Below are 22,491 nucleotides of genomic sequence, written 5' to 3' on the forward strand. Positions count from 1 at the left end.
GGAACACGCACTGTCATAGTGAGCATTTTCATATCTACACATGGTGCTTTTGATAGTTTTAATCAGGAAAACACTGGTCTGAAGCTTCATGCAGTCATGTTTTTTCTAGGTTTCTATTTGCTGAGAATTTCACGAGATCTAGGAAGTGGAAAACGTAAGCCTCGTTTCATTTCTTTGATTGTTTTGCCATCTGTGATCTGCGTACCACCTGCATCAGTATCACTGAGGGTTCTTGTTAAAGATGCCGTCTCCTGGGCCCCATCCAGACACTGGCTGAGACTGCCATGGAATGCACCCCAAGAACGTGGAATTTTACACCAACTCCCGATGTGCACTTCATTCATACTCATCCGAACAAGTGTGTACTTGATAGAGCTGGTGCAACTGAGAGGGAAGAACACTGGGCCCACAGTGGGAAGAACAGAAGTATATTTGTGATTCTTCACATTACGATTCTACAAATATTGGCAGGCCCTTTGTGGAGTAAGATGAGCACATTATGCCACACCACGCAGGACTCTTTATATATGAATAATTAAGCTACTTCAAAAGTAGTAAACCGAAACTCTCCCAGGTAAAAGAAGACATAGGGCTGTGAAACTGTAGTCTATTTTCTTATCTGTAAAGGTAGCCTCAGTGAACTCTGTGGTCATTACCCATACTAATTGTTAGTGATTCTTGCACAGGACTAGAGTCAACTTATTAATATTCATTGCCTCTCTGTGATTGCAACAATTCAAATTACTGATAGCCCAGAGTCAGCTCAGATACTGATCCAAAAACATTCATTTTCAAATCCACAGGCTTAGGCATGCTGAGTACATTCTGAGGCAGGCCCCACACCCACTGGAGTGAAAGAGAAAGCCGCCCTGAGGAACCATCGGTACAGTGGCAACGTGACCGTCTGGAATAAAGAGAGGAGGGATGAGGAAGAGAATGACGCCCTGTGAGATGCTGAAGCATTTTACTATAAAGCAAGCGTGCATTCCTTCACTCTTTCTTTCTTCAAAAGTAGGTTCTTAGTTCCTACTATAAGCCAGATATTATTTTCCTAGGTGTTTGAGATACAATAGCAAAGACATAGGTCCTATTCTCTTGGAGTGCAAATTGTACCGATAATGTGTAGGCATTTCAAACTCAACTGGTAAGGTAGGTTGGTTGTCCATCAATGTGTATACTACACCAATACTGTATATACTGGAGATGACCTAATACGTATGCACTGGGGGTGCCAAACAAATGTATCCAAGGGGACACTTGGGTCAGCGTTGCCCAAGCAGTAGTTCACCATAATCAGACGCTGATGGGAACCACTTTGAGCACTTCTTGTCATTGCAGCAGTCAGACGTGACTTATGTTCATCTTTAGTTATTGGCATATATTGAGTATTACAATTTAAAAAGTTTTTTCCTTGCTTAAAATGTATATACATTTTTGGCACCTCTAGTATATACAGTATTGGTGCAGTGTGCACATTGATGGACAGCCCACCCACCTTACCAGTTGAGTCTGAAATGCCTACACATTATCGATACAATTTACACTTCAAGAGAATAGGACCTATGTCTTTGCTACTGTATCTCAAACACCTAGGGAAATAATATCTGGCTTATAGTAGGAACTAAGAGCCTATTTTTGCAGAAAGAAAGATTGAAGGAATGCACGCTTGTGTATATGTGTGTGTGTGTGTGTGTATGTATGAGAGAAAGTGGATAGTAGCTAAGTAGCTAGCAGGAGCCACAGGAACACAATCTGCCATATGCCAAACACAGCCCTTAGTACGCCCTGGGAAAGGGAACCCTTCACAAGTGAGCCTGCTCTGCGAGCTGCATGTTTGCTTTTGTAATCCTTCCTGCCCAGAACACAGCTGAGATGCTGGACCTGGAGCACCACAGAGTGACCATTAGAAGACACTCTAACCACGGCTGTGCAGAGAGACAAAGGGGTCGTGGACAGACTTGACATCATTTATGGGAAATTATTATAGGCCTACTGTCTAATTTCAAATTTGTAAAATGACTGAGAACTTTATGATCAATAACTAGCAGCTATAGTTGTGCAAGTACACAAAAGAAATCCAGGAATTTTATCAACGACACTTGGGATCTTTAAAACAGAGAGGTGTTCCTTGGGTGTCTGTGTTTTATAAGAAATGTTTAAAAAAGATGGTTTACACGTATACGAAGCTGGTTGAGGCTTGAGACATTTAATGAGCCGGATGTTTCATCTCGTTTTGATTCAGAATTCACAATTCAGACTAAAATACAGCTTGAAAAATAAAATACTCTGCCTAACAGCATTAAAATAAAAGAAAAAAGTTCTCAGATTTATGCTATGTAAATTACACATTTTATATTTACTAAGTTTCCCTTAATAAGTGAAAATAACTACTGCATATTGATAGGTGCTAATGATTCTCAACCTAGCATACAAGTATTCCTTCTAGTTTAAGTTCTTATTATTTTGTTAAATAACTTATTGGTAAGACAAAAAACAGGTCCATCACAAAATGTAAGATTTCCAAGTTAACAAGAGTTATGCTTTGCAGAAGTCTGGAAAATGCGATGGGATAATGAGTCTCAGTGATATCCAGAATCAGGTGAAGGTATACAATCTAACCCCACTAGAAAGACAGATAAGTTTGATAACTGGAATTGATGGTATACAGTAGTCAGTAATTATAAAATCCAAATTATGATCATTCACATTCATTGTCCAATAAAACCCCAGCACATCAAATAAATATGCAATATGTAAATATGTTTTCTTCATATGTTATAACTGGGCATATGCAACCTATGTTCAGTGCACTTAATGCATCAAAAGTAAAGTGATCGTTGACCAGATAAGAACAGGTAACTCTTCATTAGTTGTTCTTCTAAATATCTACATATTACTTAATTTTAAATGAATATACTTTAAAATCTATTCATCAAGGTGGTATAGACTGCAGTGCTATAATAAATAACCAAACCCTCAAATCTCTGTGTTACAACAATAGCAACAGTAATGTTCATTCTCACTCACACATTGTCTACTGTAGATTGGGTGGTTTTCCTGAGTGGAGGCTTAGGAATCCCTTTGGATTTCGTCATGAAGTTATGCACCCTCAACAGGATGTGTCCACATCCACCATGATGGAGGAAGACAACAGCTAGAGGGGATCTTTGATGCTCAGTCTGAATGTAACACACATCGCTTCCTTCACAATCCATGGCCAGGTGAATTCAATGTCCCTACCTCACTTCAAAGGGTCTAGAGCACGTTCTTTGCTTCCCTAAGACATGGTTACTAGTAATGTCTATTCTCCCAATGAAAGATTGTTTTGTTTTTTTACTTTGTTTCTAAATCTACCCATGTGATTGATTGATATAATAAGTCAGGATTCATTCAGTGAAGTGTAAAACTACAGACATTGAGCTTGGCCTAGCAGCCACAGCATCTCATTTTGAGGCTTAGTTCTTACCTTAGATAATGTTGAACAAATCACCCCATGTTGGTGAATCTCCATTTTTCAACTGTAAAGTGAGAGTTTGGGGTGGAAAAGTCCTACCGTTCCTTCCTGTGCTGAAATTCTTTGAGGGAGGCGTGCAGGCGTTTGCCTGACCATCCCACCATGTTGAATATATATTCGAGGGTAGTGAGGATGTATTTGTTGTTGATAACAATCATACAGGCAGACTTACATATTTTAAGTCCCTGGAAGATAACACATTTTGGTATTCAGCATGGCTGAAATGTATTACAATATTTATGCCTTGGAGTAATTTATTCTGTTCAAGGCTTGGGATATTATTTCTGGCAATCTAACCCCTTCTCTTTGTTTTCAGCTAGATGAAGAGTAGCATTAATCTTTTGGGAGGTACTGTGTGATGTTTTGCTATCACAACACTCTGTAGAATGCTGAGCCCTGTAACCTATCAGTAACTGAGAATAAAAGCTGGAGTCTGATAGCGGCCTCTTTTTGGAAAATGTGATTGTTCTATGAAGAAAATGGAGACGATATTTTAAAGGAAACTAGTACAGGACAAACTTAGATGTGATATGTCCAATCAGTAAACTGTAATAAACATAAAAACTGGATTTTGTTTTAATTCTGTGAAAGTCTACATAAGGAACCAGCACTGAGGTAGCTCGTAACATTGTCACCAGTCTGCTACCTCACCCTGCTGCATGGTCAACACCCAGAGCCATAGTGTCTCCAACTCTCACTCTATTTCACCAGAAATTCTGAGACTTAGGCTGGGTATGTTGCAGTTCCATGGAGAAAGGCCCCAGATCCTCTATCCAATGGAAGTAAAATATGCTAGGTCCAGCTCAAGCATATCCTGCAGGCATAGATAAGTTGTATGAGTAAATAGTGCAAATTCTCCTGACCTCTATTCCTGCTACAATCTGTCAGTGAAGACTATTAGGAAGATTTTACAGAAGCAGCAAAACTATGGGCCTGTTTTACAGAAGGTTCTACATGATATGCTGACAGTACCTGGAAGTGGAGGGTGGTTACAACCGCACTCTAGACTATGCTCAAAACAAGTATAAATAAAACACTTCCCAGTGGACCCGGCTTTGAGCAGTGCTCTTGGTCCTTTCCCGGTCAGACAAACAGTCTACATGAATCCATGTGCAATGACCAACAGTTTGGTCATGGATAGAGGGGGAAGGAGAATCATTATTAGAAAACTGAAGACCAGAAAGCCCAGGGAAGACAGATGGGAATAGAACTCTCTGAATGGAAGGAGAACATGAGTACGTGCAAGTGCTCACCAAAGGGAAGTGTTAGCAGAGAAGCAGCATAATAAACAGATGGGCCAGCTGACCAACTCTTTTGGTGCCACTTTTCTCCTAGCCAGCCCCTCCCCTTTGTGCAATGGGACAATGAGAAAATGGCCATTGTGTTCAGTACAAAGGTTATTCATGGACTCAGCAACATGGGCTTCCACTCACACACTGGGTCCAGTTGCCGTCCCTGCTGAGAGCAGAACTCGCCAATAACAGAGATCAATGTTGAGACCTTTTAAGGCAGCCTCTCCCTGGAGGTCAGGCAGCCCATCATGGCAGGTTGATGACATGGGACCATTTCCATCATGGAAGGAACAGATCTTTGCTCTCACCAGCACAGACATATTCTCTGGGTGTAGAGTCGCCCTCTCTGTTCACTGTGCTTTTGCCCAAACCAACAGCCACGGGAAGACAGACTATTTCTATCTCGGTATTCCACACAGCTTTGCTTCTGATTAAGGAACTGATTGTACAGCAAATGGAGTGAAACAATGGGCCTCTGCTCATGGAGTTCATCGGTCTTACCATGTTTCCGACCAAATCACCCAAAGGAGGTGACTTGATATACTAGTGGGATGGCCTTCTAAAGACATGCTTACCATGCCATAGTGGCAATACTTTGAGCCAGAAATATAGTAGATATCTGGGAGGTGGTATACATTCTAATTCAGCAAGAAATGGCTGATGTTGTGTCTCCCACAGCCAAGATTCATGGATCTATGAATCAAGAGGTAGAAACAGCAAGTGGTCCTTCTATTACTTCTAATGGTCCTTTAGCAAAAATGCTGCTTGGGACTCTGCCGGTCAAGTAGCTTAGTTCCCAAGGGAGGAATGCAAGAAACGCAGCCATAGCTCTGTGAAACTGGAAGTCAGGATTGCCTCTTGGATCTCATGTTACTGAGTCAGCAGACAAAAAGAAACAAAACAAAAGAGTGCTCTGTTGGCTGGAGTTATCGACACTGACTCTTAAAGAGAATCTTGGTTCCATCTACACAATGATGAGAACATCCAGAAGGCAAGGCATAGCTTCAGATGACTCCATATACTTATGTCCTATGATAAAAGTCTGTGGAAAGCGACAGCCTCCCAATATAGACAGCACTGTGAGTAACCAAGCTCCTTAGCTCTGAAGTTTGGAATAGCCCTCCAGACAGGATCACGATGGCTGACGGGCTTGCAAAGAGCAAAGATAAATGGAATGGATACTGAGAAATGATGGTTAAAAATACCAATTAGGACTCTATACACAATGAGATGTCTTGGTGTGAAGGTGTGAAGGTTATCTAGCCTGTTTATCAACTCCAACAAAAATATATCATTTTTTCCAAGACAAAATTCTCTGAATACTGACTTTTGAACAAAGAATGTTCTGGCCTCAAAGCCATGGCTGGTAATTTGACAATAGAGGTCTAGAAAGCCATCTCTCATTATTTAGAATTACTCCACAACATGGAACAACTGTACTCTCAGTATATTATTCTGAACAAATAGGTAAGTAGCTGGGTAGATAGTTACACGGTTTCCTAGTCTCAAGAATCTTACAGTTTCTCTCTGCTTTCTCCATTTCTTTCATTGGGAAGAGATAAAAGTCCATCTTTAATTTTTCTTTAATTAGTGGGTATCACTTGCTTCCAACTCTGCTTCAGTGGTACTGGAAGAAATATTCACCTGTTTTCCTAGAAAGATTACAGAAATGATACAAACACACTAAGGCAATTAGAGCAACTATCTGCTTCGGGATGATGGAGAAGAATATAGTAAAAAAATGTATAATGGAATATATTTCTTCACATACTGAGAGCATTTTATCTTAAAAAAGCAACTCCCTATTGTAGAAAATTTCAGAGGGGCAACCTCAGTGCACTGGGTACTGCTTAAGTTGAAGTTCAAACTTTCTAAGAAGCAAAAAGAAATACGTACAAGATTCTAAGTCCCTTCGGTATATTCAGACAGATCTAAATATTCTCACTCCTACAGAATTTTTTACTCTTGGATTGCTGCAATTAATACATATCAGTAGATACCAGCTATACATAAAAACACATACTTCAGTTGTTGTAATTATGAGTACAAAAGGCATTTGAACACTTCAAGGAAGGTACCTTGTGTGCTATAGCCACACATGCTGGTGACAAAATAGTCGAATGAATACAGACCTTAGAGAGCAAACTCAGAAATGCTTAGTAAGATATTTCTAAATATAAAATATTTCAATCTCTGCCTATAAATCTAACTATAGATTTCAGCTCTTCTTAGGTACATAGCTCTTCAAATTATTGGATTCAGAAACCCAATATTTAAAATGTATTTTTAAAATGACCACACCCCCTCTTCTTATGTAATAAATGTGCAGCTCTTCTCATTCCTCTGAACTCCCAGTACCTATTCACTACTTTATCATTAACAAGACACGTCAACATAAGCAGCAAACAATAAAAACAGGCCACAATCTGCCTCTTAAGTTGCACTGCTTGTAAAAGCATCTGTTTTACATCAGATGAAATGCCCCCCCTTCCTTGCACCTACCTGGCACTGTACCTGCAACAAGTCAGTCTGAAACAAGATTAACCCGAGAGTATTTATGGGAGCAATCTTTCTTTTTCTACAATAATTGGGTTTCAGAGTACTAACAAAGGCAACAAATTATATATGCCCACTGAAATACATTATGCACATGTGTGGAGGGGGTAGGAAAATCCCAAAATAAGTTAAGACAAAAAAGCTGTAAAGTGCGTTATTTTGTCCTGCTGCTATCACAAGCACCACATATATTCTTTGGGGGCTGATTACCTCGAAGCGGACACAGATGTCTGCCTCTGAGAAGCAATGAAGCAGAAGTCTGTGACAGACAGCGACCTGAGCTCGCTTTCCTTTAACCCCTATCTGCTCTCAGACGTCAGGTGTGGGATGGAAGAGCACAAGAAGGGATCACTTCTGACAGAACTAACTATTTCAGATTATTCATACACAACGGATGAAAACAACAGTAAGGGCAGCCAAATTTTCAAAGTGAGGTTTTGTTATTTTCTCTCACAATCAATGCACAAAACTGACTCAAAAGAACCAACTTATTTTTATCGAAAGAACGAAAAAAATCAAATTAAATTTATGTCAGTTGATCATTGGCTTTTTTTTAATAAACACTGCATTTTGCAAATTTGTAAAAGTACAGGTACAAAAAAAAAGAAAAAACAAAACAACAAACAAAAAAAACTCTTTAAAAAATAACCGAATTCAGAATAGCTACCTTTCTAAATTTCAGAAATAACTCTAGCTCTCCAGGTTACTTAAAAGCAGACATCATATTGGTATGTTTAAGCTGGTAGTCATTCTTAAGTGACCCAATATCTCAAATTCAGATTTAAATACCATAATGTTAACTTTGGTTACACTCAAGGATAAGCTTTGAACACAGGAATTTATATCTTAGGATTATGCCTTTAGCTAGTACTAGTTGGACTTTGGTTTGGGAATGATGAAAAAGCCCTTTTCATCATTCACACAACTGGTCAATTTAGTCAAATAATTAGTTTAATTCAAAGGCAGGAAAAATAATGAACCTTTTTTGGGGAAGGAGAAAGGGTAATTTCATTTATTTTTATTTAGTCAGCTTATTATTCCAGAGAATATTTCAGATCGAATACAGAAGTATGCAAGCTATGATAGTGAAGTTAAAAGTGTGATCAATATAAAAAACAAACAAGGTCAGAGTGCAGAGTTAGGACTAAGGCTGTGAATCCTTACTGTAATAATCTATGTACCTAACAAAACTATGCAACCGTTGGATGTCTAAGTTACTCGACAGCCAACGGAAAAGTCCATAAGAGCAATAAGTGGAGAACTTACAACTAGATTCAATTTAACTTTCTCCAGGATGGATGGGAAGGGTTGTGGGTCATAGGGATTAGGTAGTATGTACTCCAGGTTGCAGCAGAGAGTTTCAAACATAATCATGTGATAAGAGAGATGGTCAAAGGAGACATGGTAGCCAGCAAGTTTATCCTTCTACTCAAAAGAGGACAAGAGGAAGTGTTACATCCAAATAAGGAATGAGTTGCATGAAAAATGAATTTTCAGTAGTGGAACTCATCCCTACAATGAGAGAGCTACCTCCCTTAGTAGAGTTTCTCCGAATAATAAACTCGAAAAATATAATCACTAGTCCCATCAATATCACCTAAGAGTTCAGAGCTGAATTCACTAAGAATCCAGGACTTTTCATGTCCCAGTAGTCTATCTTGATGCTATCTAGAAAAAGACGATGAAGGATCATAATCAGAAAATAAATAGGCCCTCTCTATCCTTCAGTATCTCCTTGCAATGCATTCCTGAGTTGTTTGCTTAATATCTGGTAGTATTGCTTCATACCCCACAGGTGGCCACTGTCAGTCTACTTCTAATCAGTTACCAGGGTTAGAAAAGGAAGCTGCTTGACGCCCAAATGAAAGCAGTATGAAAATATGATCTGAACTTGCCCAAAAGAAGAGTTGGATAATCCTGCTAGACAGTAAAGAGGTTCATTTACAATCATTGGTTGAAATACTGCTACAATATCCTATTTGTTTCCTCACCTGCCACCTTTATTTGAAAATTCAGTTTTACGTGATGGAATTTCATCCATAGGGGGAGGTCTGATGACTTATTTGGAGAAATCACCTCTATGAGATCTTGTCTCAAGTTCACAGAATACATGATTGACCCAAATCCAATGCCTTTAAGTTTTGGAGACAAGGTATTCTGAAAAGCACCCTAAGCCATAGTCCGATAAGGGCTAATGAGCAAAATGTAAAACAAGCCTCTCAAAAGTGTTTGTGGGGTTTTCAGAGGAGTGTGGTGTGCCCCCGTTTTGCCACCTCATTCTTCTCCTTCCCCTCGCATATGCCCACCATGTGGTAGGTGCCATACATCAGTGGTCAGCTTGTGATCTCCTTTCTGTTGCTACGACTATTTTCCCTAACACTAGATGGCTGTTGAGTTCCACCATACCATACTGCAAATATCCAATGGTGTTCGGACAGTGCCTCTTCAAAGGTCCTCCTGAGGGAAGTACAACTTTGCCACCCATCACCGTAATCAGTGTCACTAGTGCTGGAACCTTGATCGGATTAGATATCTTGGAGAGACCATCCCACTCCCGCCTGCATTTACTGTTCTGGAGTCCAGTCTACACATGACTGCTTTGCCTGATTAGAAGTAACTGAAAAGAATACATTTGTCTTTCCTATTCACCGCAAAGAGCTCTTTCCCTTTGCACTGGTAGCTTCCTAGAGGGTTTACAGGTATTGGTGGTCAGAAAATAATGATGCCAGATTTTGCTTCTTGTAGACAACACAAATTTCAGAGAAAACTATTACCAGTCCCCTCTCCTCCCATTTAGGAGGGTAGGAGAAATGGATGAGGTAGTTTTAGTTTACAAATATTTTCTTCAAGCTCTATTCCCCTATAAACTCTTCTTAGGGCCCTTTTATTCCTGCCATGTGGCAAAATACCTAATCATTTGGGCAGCACTGAAACCAGTTGCCTATTGCCAGGTTTTCTCTAGGGAATACTAGAGGGCAAAAAAAAAATCAGAAAGCTAGAACAAAACAGAATTATATAACATGTTGAGGATTGTCATTTCTTTCCTTAAAAATCATCTCATTTTGAAATAAGCAGGAGATACTGCTTCTTTGTGGGGGTGAAGTAAAGGGACCACACATCAGCTCTGCCCTGGTAGAGAATGAGCCATTTAGCAGGGGTACCAACCACTGGACCTGGGCTAGCACGTCAAAAATGGCCACAAAAACACAGTCCCCAGAAACACCAAAGATCACAACCCCATCTAGCATCTACGATTCTCTCCTATAAAAAGCAAATGGTCTTTCACTTATCTAAAAAGATGCTATCAGAGAGAGACATGCAACATGCCATAACGCAGACATAGAAGAGCTGTCCATCTAGGAGGCCATTTGTACCATCAAAGTAAAAAATAAGACATTCCAAAATATATACGTGGCCATGGCACCACCAAGATGTTTACAAGGTAGAATTAATGACCAACTGGATGTGGGCTGAGTCAGAGGGAGTTCGTAAAGATGATTCTGAGATTCCTGGATATGTGTGTGTGTGTGTGTGTGTGTGTGTGTGTGTGTGTGTGTGTGTGTGTGTGTGTGTTAGAGACCAAAAAGAATGCAGTAGGTACAAATTTGAAGAGATGGGGAAATGACGAGTTTATTGGAGGATATGATGAATTTGAGGCCCCTGTGAGATGTGAGAGATGGGGCACATTGGGCTTTTTAAAGGGGGTCTCTGGAGTTCTCCGATTGGGATGACAGACAGCTCATGACACACAGTAACTTGTTCAGCTACAGTGGTCTCTGTGGACCACAGGCCCAAATGCGAAAGTACAGAGTGGGAGGAGCTGTCCACAGGAAAACCAACACCTCACGCAAAGGAAGAGAGGAAATAATCAAGTGGTTTGGCTTCATATGATTTAATAATTAATACTTTGTATAAATAGTTAATATATTTCTAACCATATTGCTTGAATTATTTAAAAACAGAAGTAAAATAAATGTGAGAATTTAACACTTTTCAAAAATGGCAACATTAGGCAGTAAAATGCCAGGCTCCAATCTGATGAAACAGAATGCAATCATTAAGCTCCATGGAGAAAGAAAAAATAAGCAGAATGAGGACTGATCATTAATGGCTAACTTGCAAAAATAAGGCTGCACACCACCCCCACAAAGAACTGATGAATAATGTGCAAATTAAAGAGGAAACCAATGAGAACCAGTGTTGTGATATTTCTAGGACAATTCAGAGAAATGTTTCAAATTATTTTATGTTAGTTGCTGTCTCACTGGTTTTTTAATGCACACCATAAAGAAAAGAGTGGCAAGATTATATTCAGTATCTTTGTTTATGTCTCTTGATGATACTGGTAGAGAATTTTTGATTAAAAACAGTAATCAAGGCACCAGTACTGGCAGCTGCTTTAGGTCATGGTAGGCTTAATTTAAAGGGCCACGTTTCTTTCTTTCTCTTTTTTTTTTTTTTTTACTGGTAAAATTACACATATAAACTCTTTCAAACATGCATTAGAGAAAGAATACATCTAACATTTTAACATACTATGAAGAATAATAAATAAATGTTAACGACACTTACTTAAAACTATAAGCATGTATTTTAGAACAAAATATTTTTAACCATTGTAATCTCAAAGTATGTGAATATGTTCAGTCTGCAAGCGCATTTCAGGAAATAGGTTCATATAGTTAGGGGGTCTCAACTTTTTATCTAGCTTCCTTAGGTCCATGTTCACTTCCGTGACAAGTGAAGAATTAAATCAGTAACTATACAGCTAGTGCCATATAACTTTCTTGAGACACATCCGATGAACTATTAAAAGTAAATATTAGTAATGTGGGCATTTCCCCCTATCTGGAAAAACCTTGACCATATAAATCTTTCAGAGGACGATGGATTCATGTAATGAAAACAATAATGAAAATACTTAAATAATATACAGGCATACCAAAACAAAGTTATATGCTAATTAGATTTTGTTCCTTTCTCTCTGTATCTGGAGTTTCAACATGGAGCATGCATCTTAAGATTTTTTTTTTTTAATACCAAGCTATCAGAAAAATTCTAAAGATTAATGTTGGTTGAATGAATGATTATCATTTAAATGAAACATTTTGTAGCAATAATGCTGCTGCAATTAAAAAGTTACCTTTTATCTCTTTAATGTTTTGAACTATTATTAAAAGCAGCTATCATAACATAAGATGATAATTAAAATATTACAAAGCCTAGTAAATATGAGTAAGGTTAATCAAAATTGATTTTTAAATATACTACCTGAAACTAGGAAAAAAAATCTAAATTTGAGCTACTAACTACAGCTAGCCATAGAGCTGGAGAGATGACAAATTCAGATATAGGATAATTTTAAACCCTATACGGTGTTTATTACTATATCCATGCATTTCAGGTAAAAGACTAGAGAGCACTTTGCACAATGAGATGTATCACGAGAAGTACACTGACTATTTCAGAGCAAATTAGGGCATATAAACAAAAGAACAGTTTGGTTAGTTTGCATTTTTGTAAGGAATTTCTGGAAAACTCCAGCAATCTGTTTCTAGCTTTAACAATGAATTCACCTATGGAACAAGTTTGCCTTCTATATTCATTAGATACAGCTATGGAACTGTATGTATCAGCATTATTAACGACACTGAATGAAGCATCACCGTGTGTCACCCTTCACACTAAGCTCTACATTTTCCAATTTTCACCAGCGTCACAGATGGAGTGAAATTCTGCATCCTGCTCCAATACCTCTTTTCTTCGTCTCCTTCAGCATCATGGCATTTTAGTTCATTCAGGGTTTGACAGAACCCTTCATGAAGCCGTCACGGAGCGAGGGTTTGGCTCCTCCTTTCCAGTATTCAGTGTTGTGCTACCAAGCTTCTGTAGTAGCTCAACCTTCTCCCTAGCCCACTTTTATCGACTGCCTGAACAATTCTACCCAGCAGTCGTTCCTTATGCTATTGGATCTTCTCGTTGGGCATGGCTCCGAGATTCTGCTCATCAGGAAAGCTTATACATGGCAGTTGTAAAAGCAAGTAGGCGACAGTTAACTCTCTGGCCTTTTGTCCGCCAAACAGAAAGGTAAATGAAGTTTGCAAGCATGAAGGACTCCTTGTATTAAGACATCTACGTGTTTAGAATCAGAGGCATGTCATTTGGGGTTGCTCATTTGTGGTTATCATACGATCTACCTAACTTGCTTCAGTAGAATGTAACTATTCTATTTTTCTGGAGGGGAGAGACTCACACAGCCTCTATTCTCAGTGGACTCACACTCCACGGCCCTGCCCTCTCCAGTTTCCATAATCACTTGTCTCCTACTACTATTCAATTTCTTTAGCAGCATCATGAGTGGACTTGTCATCTTTTAAATGTTATATAACATATTTATTTGTTGACGGACAACCAACTAGACATAAAGTTATTGTTTGATTGACTCTCTCTCCTCAAGCAGAAAAGAACTAATTTTCAACATTCTACCTACCTTATGCTTATATCTGAGAAAGAGCAATCTTGGAATTTGCAATGTCTTTCAACACAATTCTTATAGAAGCACACCAGCTAGAGGGTATGGAGGACAGGACCATTCTCTTCTTTACTATCCCTAGGCAAATTAATTAATATGTAGCTATCCTTTTTTAACTTTTCACTGTCACTTAAAAGTTACTTGAAATCCTCCAGGTTTTAAACTTCTAAAAATTTCCTAGGTTCAAATTATTTTAACGCATTTTATTTCAAAATTCTCCTCTAAAAAAGACTGAGATAGATGAATTATATTTACATAAATGCCTCCTGAAATAACGAACAATGTTTAGGCTTTGCTAATTTTCCATAAGAGATCTTTCTTCCTCAAATGCCTGCCTAAGCCATCTTTTTGTAGATGATTACATTGTTTTGTACACCTGAAACTAAAAAGAAAAACAGTGAAGATATAATGGCAGTGCAATGAAGTTGAATTATAGCTTTAGGCAACTACATTTTTTCTGTGTAACACAGATTTGAGAGGCTTAGTAGGACTGAAATGCTTTCACTTAAAGAAACACGTTACACTACACAATAAAACATTTCCAACTTAGAAATCAATTAATTGATTTTATATTCATATGAAAAGTACAGAAAAATTAACGAGTGACAAAACTTAGAATTTTATAATTCTTGTCATATTCCAGAATCAAAAAAAAAAAAATTAAAACATATTCAGAGCATACTGAAAAAATTCAAAATAACAATAGCATTGAAATCTTAACTAAACTGCTTTTGTTATTATTTCGTTATTATGTGGTTAAACTGAAAAAACAAGGAACTGATAAGGACAAAGCAGTTAGCAAGGATAACAAAAAACATATCAAAGGACAGTTTTAGTCTTAGTTTGAGCATTGAGGTAGAACCAGGGAGGAGATAATGGGACAGTATTTGAAGATCAAACGTTTCATGACTTTGAACTCATTCCCTCTCTGCAATATAAAGACAGTTTGTTTCTGTGTTTGTTTTGGAAACTAAATTCTTTCAAACAAAGAGTGACTGCAGACTGGTGTTCTAGCTGCAAAAGAGATTATCAATTTAGACTATAAGGACATTTGGACTATGCAGACATATTGGAGGAACAGTAAGAGATGAGTGGCACGGGAAATCTAAAGAGAAATTAGCTTATCTTCCAGATTGATTCCATATTCTAGCAAAGGAATATGTATGATATATGAAAAAACAAGACGAGGGAAGGGAAGGGATGGAAAAGAAAAGAAATAATATATTTTTATTAAGATTTATTCATGAGGCAAATGATATACGGGATGATTTTTGTGTGACAGACACATCATAATATTTCAAATCTTCGTGCCTCTGGGAAGGCTATTCACTATTCCCGAACAGACCCTCAGCCCTACTGTTACCGCCTCTTGGTCCACTGCTTCTCCTCCCTGAAAACAGACCCCTTTTCCAGCGTACTTCTTAGCACTGTGAAAGCACCCATTGTTATAGTTATTTGTGCCCCTCCCCCAGAAAAAAAAACACGAAAAAAACACTTTGGAGTCTCTAAATAAAAATACAATTTGCAATTGGAATATCAAAGTTATAACTAGATTACAAAAAGTCAATTGACTTAGATGCAAGATCCTGGACATTTGTGGGGAAATAGTTAACCCAACAAATATATTCATGCATTACAAAATGTATTCCAATGCTATTGCATTAATTTATCGTTGATTAAACAGGTGATCTTTTTTCTCCAAAGTTAAACACTTGTTATAGCAATATCCTAGTCTGATTTTAAAATATATATAGGGGTCTGAATTTTAATCCTCAGTAGAGATAGCTCTGATTTCTGAAATGAGATGATATAAATGAAAATACTTTAGAGATTATACAGACATTTGCAAATATTATATAGTATTTGTTACTCTAAAATCAAACGCTTGTTCTCCTTGCATAGTATTTCTAGGATGGTACATTCATATAATCATCCATGCATGAAATGTCAGAATGATTTTTGTTTCTTCTGTATAGTTAATCAGCAATTCCCATTTATTCTTCCTTCAGCTCTTCCTATATAATGTAACCCAACCTCTTTTTTTTATCCCCAAAAGGAAGAACTTTTTTTGCCTCGTGTGAGACTTTTAATTTCTTTTTAAAATGTATTACCTGCTCCCAGTCTCCTTCTCACACACACCCATTCTTTATTTTCTACCAATTAAACTTCCTAAAACAAAGTTTTTTCCACCTTCTCCTACTCAACAATTTTCAGTAATTCCCATAATATTTCAGGATAAAAATGAAAAATCATACCTTTGAATTTCAGGATAAAATTTTTAAATATCTTTGAATTAAGATTCATCACAATTTTCCCAAATGACTATTGTGATTTTATTTCCTAATAACGAGCTATATCAAATAATCCAATTCATCTACTCACTGTTCCAAAAATAAGCATTACAATTCAAACCTCTATGAATTTGTGTCTGTCATCACTTAGAATATAGTTAGAAAAATTAATTTCTTAAAAGGAAAAATATGGGAGCGGAATATAAAAAATATTAGAATGCAAACCTACAACAGAGATTGGCTCATAGCTGTAGCTTTATATAGCGAGAGGGTGCCAAAGAAATGTATACACATTTTAAGAAAGGAAAAAAATATATTAAAATTGTAATAATATATACAGATAAAAGCAGATGGTTACAAGTCAGGTGTATACATTTTTTGGCACCCCCAGTATACATACAAGTATGTGTGAGTGTGTTAAATGAATGAAGAAATTTATAAAAAAGAAAAAGTAAAACATGATACATCAACAACTGCTGATTGATTCTGAGTATCATATCATTATAGAATTAAGGATACTGGTAAACATGATAACAGCATCTGATAGCTAAATTATAGAATAAGAAAAAAATAACAGAAATTGTACATTATATAGTTTAAACTAAGCAATATTAAGAATAAAATATGCTGATATATTAAAAGTCATTGGTATAGAATGTAAAAATATGTGCAATATAAATTTTATTTATTTTAAAATAATTGTAAGTAAAATAAATCACTCTTATAATCTAGGGAAAAACATTATGAACAAATATGTCCTCCTTTGAAATCTAGCAAAATTCTACTCTATATATTAATCTTTTCCAAAGTACTCTAGAAACAATCATTCTTTCCTCAAATATTTTTACCAAAATATAGATATAAAGATATCTAGATAATTTATTTCAAATACAAGTTCATAATACACTTACAAAAAAAAGCAGTATATTTTAAGAATATAATCTATTGGAAGGAATGGCTAATATTTTTTGAATAACTCATTAAACATAACCCAGTACTTCTCTTTCTTTCTTGATAAATATTTGTTGGGGCTAATAATGAGAGTATATTTTAGTTTATACTTTACAATTATTCCAAAATTTAAAATAGAAATTTTCTTAAACGTAATAAAATAATTTTTGCACAGGCTGTAGACTTCAGGATCAATGCTAATTGCCTTTAAAATGTAAATTGTGATGTAATGCAGTGTGCTTTGTCTTTCAGAACACTGGGCTCATGAGCTGGTTTTGATTCTACTAGGAACGAGTCGGTGCTAAAATAAATGAGATAAATCTGAGTGTGCTATCCTTTAATTTTTTGCTGAATTCAGAATTCCCTAAACCTCATGGAAAACAGAACCTATTTTGTGAGTAGCACCTATTATCCTGTAAAACTAGTGTCCAAGGTTGTTCCAAATTAGAAGAACTCTGATGATTCTATATTTTATCTGAACTAGAAAAAAAAAAGGAAATAATGAAATAGTTATGACTACTACATTGAAACCTGAAAGAATCTTATCATACATTTTGTCAGATATAAAAAAATTTAAATACATTAAAATCTATGCCAAACTGTGTTGTGTACTCTGCATATACCATATTTCCCCCAAAATAAGACCTAGCCAGACAATCAGCTCTAATGCCTCTGTTGGAGCAAAAATTAATATAAGACCCAGTCTTGTTTTACTATAAGAACAGAAATTAATATAACATAATATAATATAACATAACATAACATAACATAACATAACATAATATAATATAATAATATAATATAATACCGGGTCTTATATTAATTTTTGCTCCAAAAGACGCATTAGAGCTGATTGTCCAGCTATGTCTTATTTTCGAGGAAACATTGTGGAGGAATAATTTTAATATATATCCTCTCTTTAAAATACCAGTTTCCATATTTGCAAAACAATGGCTACTACAAAAATTCATGTTTGAAACACTGATTAGAATTTATCTTTTTGCTAACTTGCATGAAATACATGAAATTCTATGGAAATATCTGTCTGAATCTATTGAAAAATCACTCAAAGATACAGAGTTTGGAATTCACAAAAAAGAGAAGTTTGACTCATGTGTACCTATATACTTTAAATATTAGATCTATCTCAGTACTGATATGATCAGAATTTTCAATTAAACTAATTTTTTCATTTTTAATAATCTTTGGAAGTAACACCTCTGTGTTTTTGATCATGCCTTTGGATGACTCATTGTGTTATTGAAATTAAGTTATGGAAAGAATGGCTATGTAATAATAGTATAGGTATAAGTAAGTATACAAGTTATTTAAAATTGTATTATTTAGCAATAATTATGGGAGCACTGAGGTTAATTTATAATCTAAACATTTAATTGTAATACTTTCACATGTTCTGTGCCTTTAACTTCTCAAATTTACTTTCTGTGCTTGACCATGTTTAGAAATAGAGAGAAAATAAACATGAGGGTTATCTTTGGGTATCAGAAGAAAAAAAATTGTGGAACACCTTCAAAAACTAGAAAGTTCTGAAAATTATCTCCATTTTTGGTGATGCATTTGATAAATATTTCTATATTCATTGTGATTATCAGAACATGGGATTATTATATATTTCTTTGACTCATTCCATTCTGAAAAATGCTATCTATTTCCAGCAAGTTATACTGTAGAATGTGCTAATCTACAGAATAGACACAAACACCAAACTAGTAATTAATGTTGCCTAATTTTCTGCAGAGTGGTGGTTTAAAAAACAAAATATACACATGTAAAATGTACATAATATTATATACACATACTATGGAAGAGACAGACTGAACTTGGGGTAATGACTCACAGGAAAGAAAGTTCCCCAAAATTTTCAGGAGAAATCATAAAGAAAGGAGGAAAACAAACTGCTTCAGCTCTTGAAAAACAGTACATATACTAATACCAACCCAAGAAATGAAATATGTCTTGTGTTTTATCAATAGAACTTTGTGGGGAGGATGTACAAATGGAAGGTTACAAATAAAAGGCCAACTTCATTTAGAAATCAAATAGAAAGGGAAAAGAAGTTGATTTTACAAGTTGAAAATACATAAACCAACATAGGAATATGTGAAACAGAGTAAGGAGTATAAATAAGTACATGGAAATATATAATTATTAGACAAAATCTCTTAAGACCTCTTAGGGATGCTATTACCGGGAGTAATACTATATACCTTGTCCAATAATGTTTGGCCAACGTTTCTGGTTCGTGATACAAACTGATACGGGAACAGTTTGTCTCTTAGCAACAGGCATGAACAAATAGAGCTGTGTGCTTTAGCCCAAGTGCTCAAACTTGTTCCCACCTCTTGGGAGTCACGTGAAAGACCTGGCTGAGGTAAGGCAGTACTGAACCGCTCTCCTCACCGTGACCCCATCACAGAGGAGGATGCTTTAAAATGGGACAGTTCATCTTATCATGCTAAGTGAAATAAGTCAAGACAGCAGAAGTTTTATATCCCACATATGACTTGACTCATGTGTGGGATATAAAACTGAAAGGAACAAATGAACAAGACAAATGAAGAAACAAAAACTCATAGACACAGACAACAGTTTAGTGGTTACCAGAGGGTTACCAGAGGGGAGGGAATGTTAGATAGGGAAAGGGGGGTCAAATATGTGGTGATGGAAGGAGAACTGACTCTGGGTGGTGAATTCACAATGAGATATATAGGTGATGTATTACAGAATTGTATACCTGAAACCTATATAAGTTTACTAACCAATGTCACCCCAATAAATTTAATAAAAATAAACAAACAAATAAAATGGGACAGTTCCTTATCACATAAGGCAGGGAATACAGAATAGGAGGATTTGGGGAGAAGGCTGAGGCTTCACGCCCACTCCCCATCTTGGGGTTCTCAGGTGACATTATCTCATATTTTGTCTTATACTTCCTTGTATTCACTAAGTCCAGCTTCAGCGTGGGATAGAAAATTTGGCAACTGTGATTTCACAAGATGCAAAATAATCTGAATCTCATGGCTCATGGACTGCTCATCTAGGGAGGTTTATCCTCTTAAGAAAATTATATACTATCACTTGCTTCTGAGAGTAACACTTAAAATGAAGCTTTTTGCTTCCTTTCACGCTGTAAGGAATAATGCCAGATTTAGATAACACACCACAAGTTTGTGCTACTTTTCTGTCTCTGCTCCTAAAACTCCAGCATCCAGTCCTCTCATGATCTGAGTTCCACAGGACAGCAGGGGCTTACTTAATCAGCTGCCTCACAGCCCGTGACAAGGATTGGCAGCATCCTCGCTGGCGGTGAAGGAGACCTCACCCAGGGAAATCGAGAGCCTGCCGCCTATCACCTGCAGTATACTGTATCCTGGTACCAGTTTCTATGTCACTAGTTCAAGTAATAAGCACTCACTTCAAATAAACATAAGCAAAGTGTTTCAATTTACTGGCATTCCCTACCTAGAGAGTCCAGGGATACTTGGGTCTTCAGACGTGATGCAATCATGTAAGCAGAACTTCGTATATGCTCCTCCCATCTCCCTGTGGGGTGACCTCTCCACAGTGAATGATGAAGCTGACTCTTCCTCTCATTGCCCAATGTGAATCCCAGTGAAGAGTTCTGACTGACTCTGTTTGAGTACCGAGTACCGTGCTTATTACTTGAACCATCCACTTAGCCAAAGGAATAAAATAGGAGCAGGTCACATGTCCACCTTTGGGAAAGAGCTAGGAAAAGTGAGTGATACACATTATAATGATTAATGTATTCATCAACTTGACTAGGCCACAGTACTCAGATTTTTGATACAACATGTCTGAATATTACTGTAGAGGTATTTTTAAAGGTGAGATTAATATATCATAAACTTTGAGTAAAGCAGATTATCCTCTGTCTTGTGGGTGGGCCTCAGCCAATCAGTCAAGAGAAAAAAGAGTAAGGTCCCTGAGGAAGAGAGAATTTCCTAAACATGTCAGATGATTAAAAGGGGTGGAGGGGATAATATGTTACCTCCAAACCTTACAAATATTAGATATTATAAAATAACTATGAAAGTGGTTAAATACAAATGAAATTAAACTAAATTCTATCTTAAATAAGTGGCATATGAAGCAGTAAAAACTGTTATAGAATAAACAACATAAGAAATATAAGAAAACTTCAATGGATTCAACCAATGAATTAAAAAAAGGAGTAACAAATATTTTTATGCATGAAGGATATTAGAGTTGAATTTTGAAGAATAGCTAGAATTTTAATAGGCAGATGGGTGAGACAAAATTTATTTCTGCTCCAAAATAACACAAGGAAGGGAATGGGAAAAACATCACATGAAATATCCAGGAAAATGTTTAATGAAAATATGTTTAATTTGGGGCAGCCAGATGGCTCAGTTGGTTAGAGTGGGACCTCTCAACAACAAGGTGTCAGGGAATTGGGTTGTGCCCCCTGCAAGTAAAGACTGAAACATGGTGACTGGACTTGGAGCTGAGCTGTGCCCTCCACAACTAGACTGAAGGACAATGACTTGGAGCTGATGGGTCCTGGGGAAAAAATATTCCCCAATAAAATTTATATTAAAAAAAATATATGTTTAACTTCTAAGAAAAATTTTGTGTTGAGTCTGACCTTTAAAGAAATAAACAAATACACATATTATTCCTAAGAAGATACATATATATATAATCTATCTATATATATACATATACATGTATATGTATATATATATCAATCATCTATATCTATATAGCTATATACATATACATATATTTATATCTATATATCTATATATAGATATATATAGATTATATATATATAGATATTTTATATCTAGATATAAAATTATAATCACACTTCAGGATTTACAATATGTAGATACCTGTAGATATGGAACTACAGACAGGTGCATTTGTGAGCTAATATATGTGCATATAGTTCCTAGCTCTATCTGATGAGAAGGCCAGAAGCAGTATCACCCCAATAACAATAGTTGGGTCTGCCAGTCAACTACATCATAGTACACCTACCACCCATATGCTGGTCTCCAAACATTGTCTACATTAAAAGGGGTTTTTGGGGAAGCACTTGATTCCAGGACTAAAGTGAGGAAAATATAAGATGAGCCAGGAGCATCATTTTGTGGTGCCAGAAAACAAGAGAACACTACAAATCAATACATAAATGAATAAGTATCTACGAGTCCACACTAATATAAATGAATCTTCAAATAAATTAACATATAAGAGGAGACAGCTCTTTTTCACAGTAGAATTTGAATTTTAAAAAGAGGAAAATAGAGACTCACCAACAATAAAAATGCCACAGCAATG

Source organism: Rhinolophus hipposideros (genome assembly GCF_964194185.1).
Source record: "Rhinolophus hipposideros genome assembly, chromosome: 17".
Lineage (NCBI taxonomy): Eukaryota > Metazoa > Chordata > Mammalia > Chiroptera > Rhinolophidae > Rhinolophus > Rhinolophus hipposideros.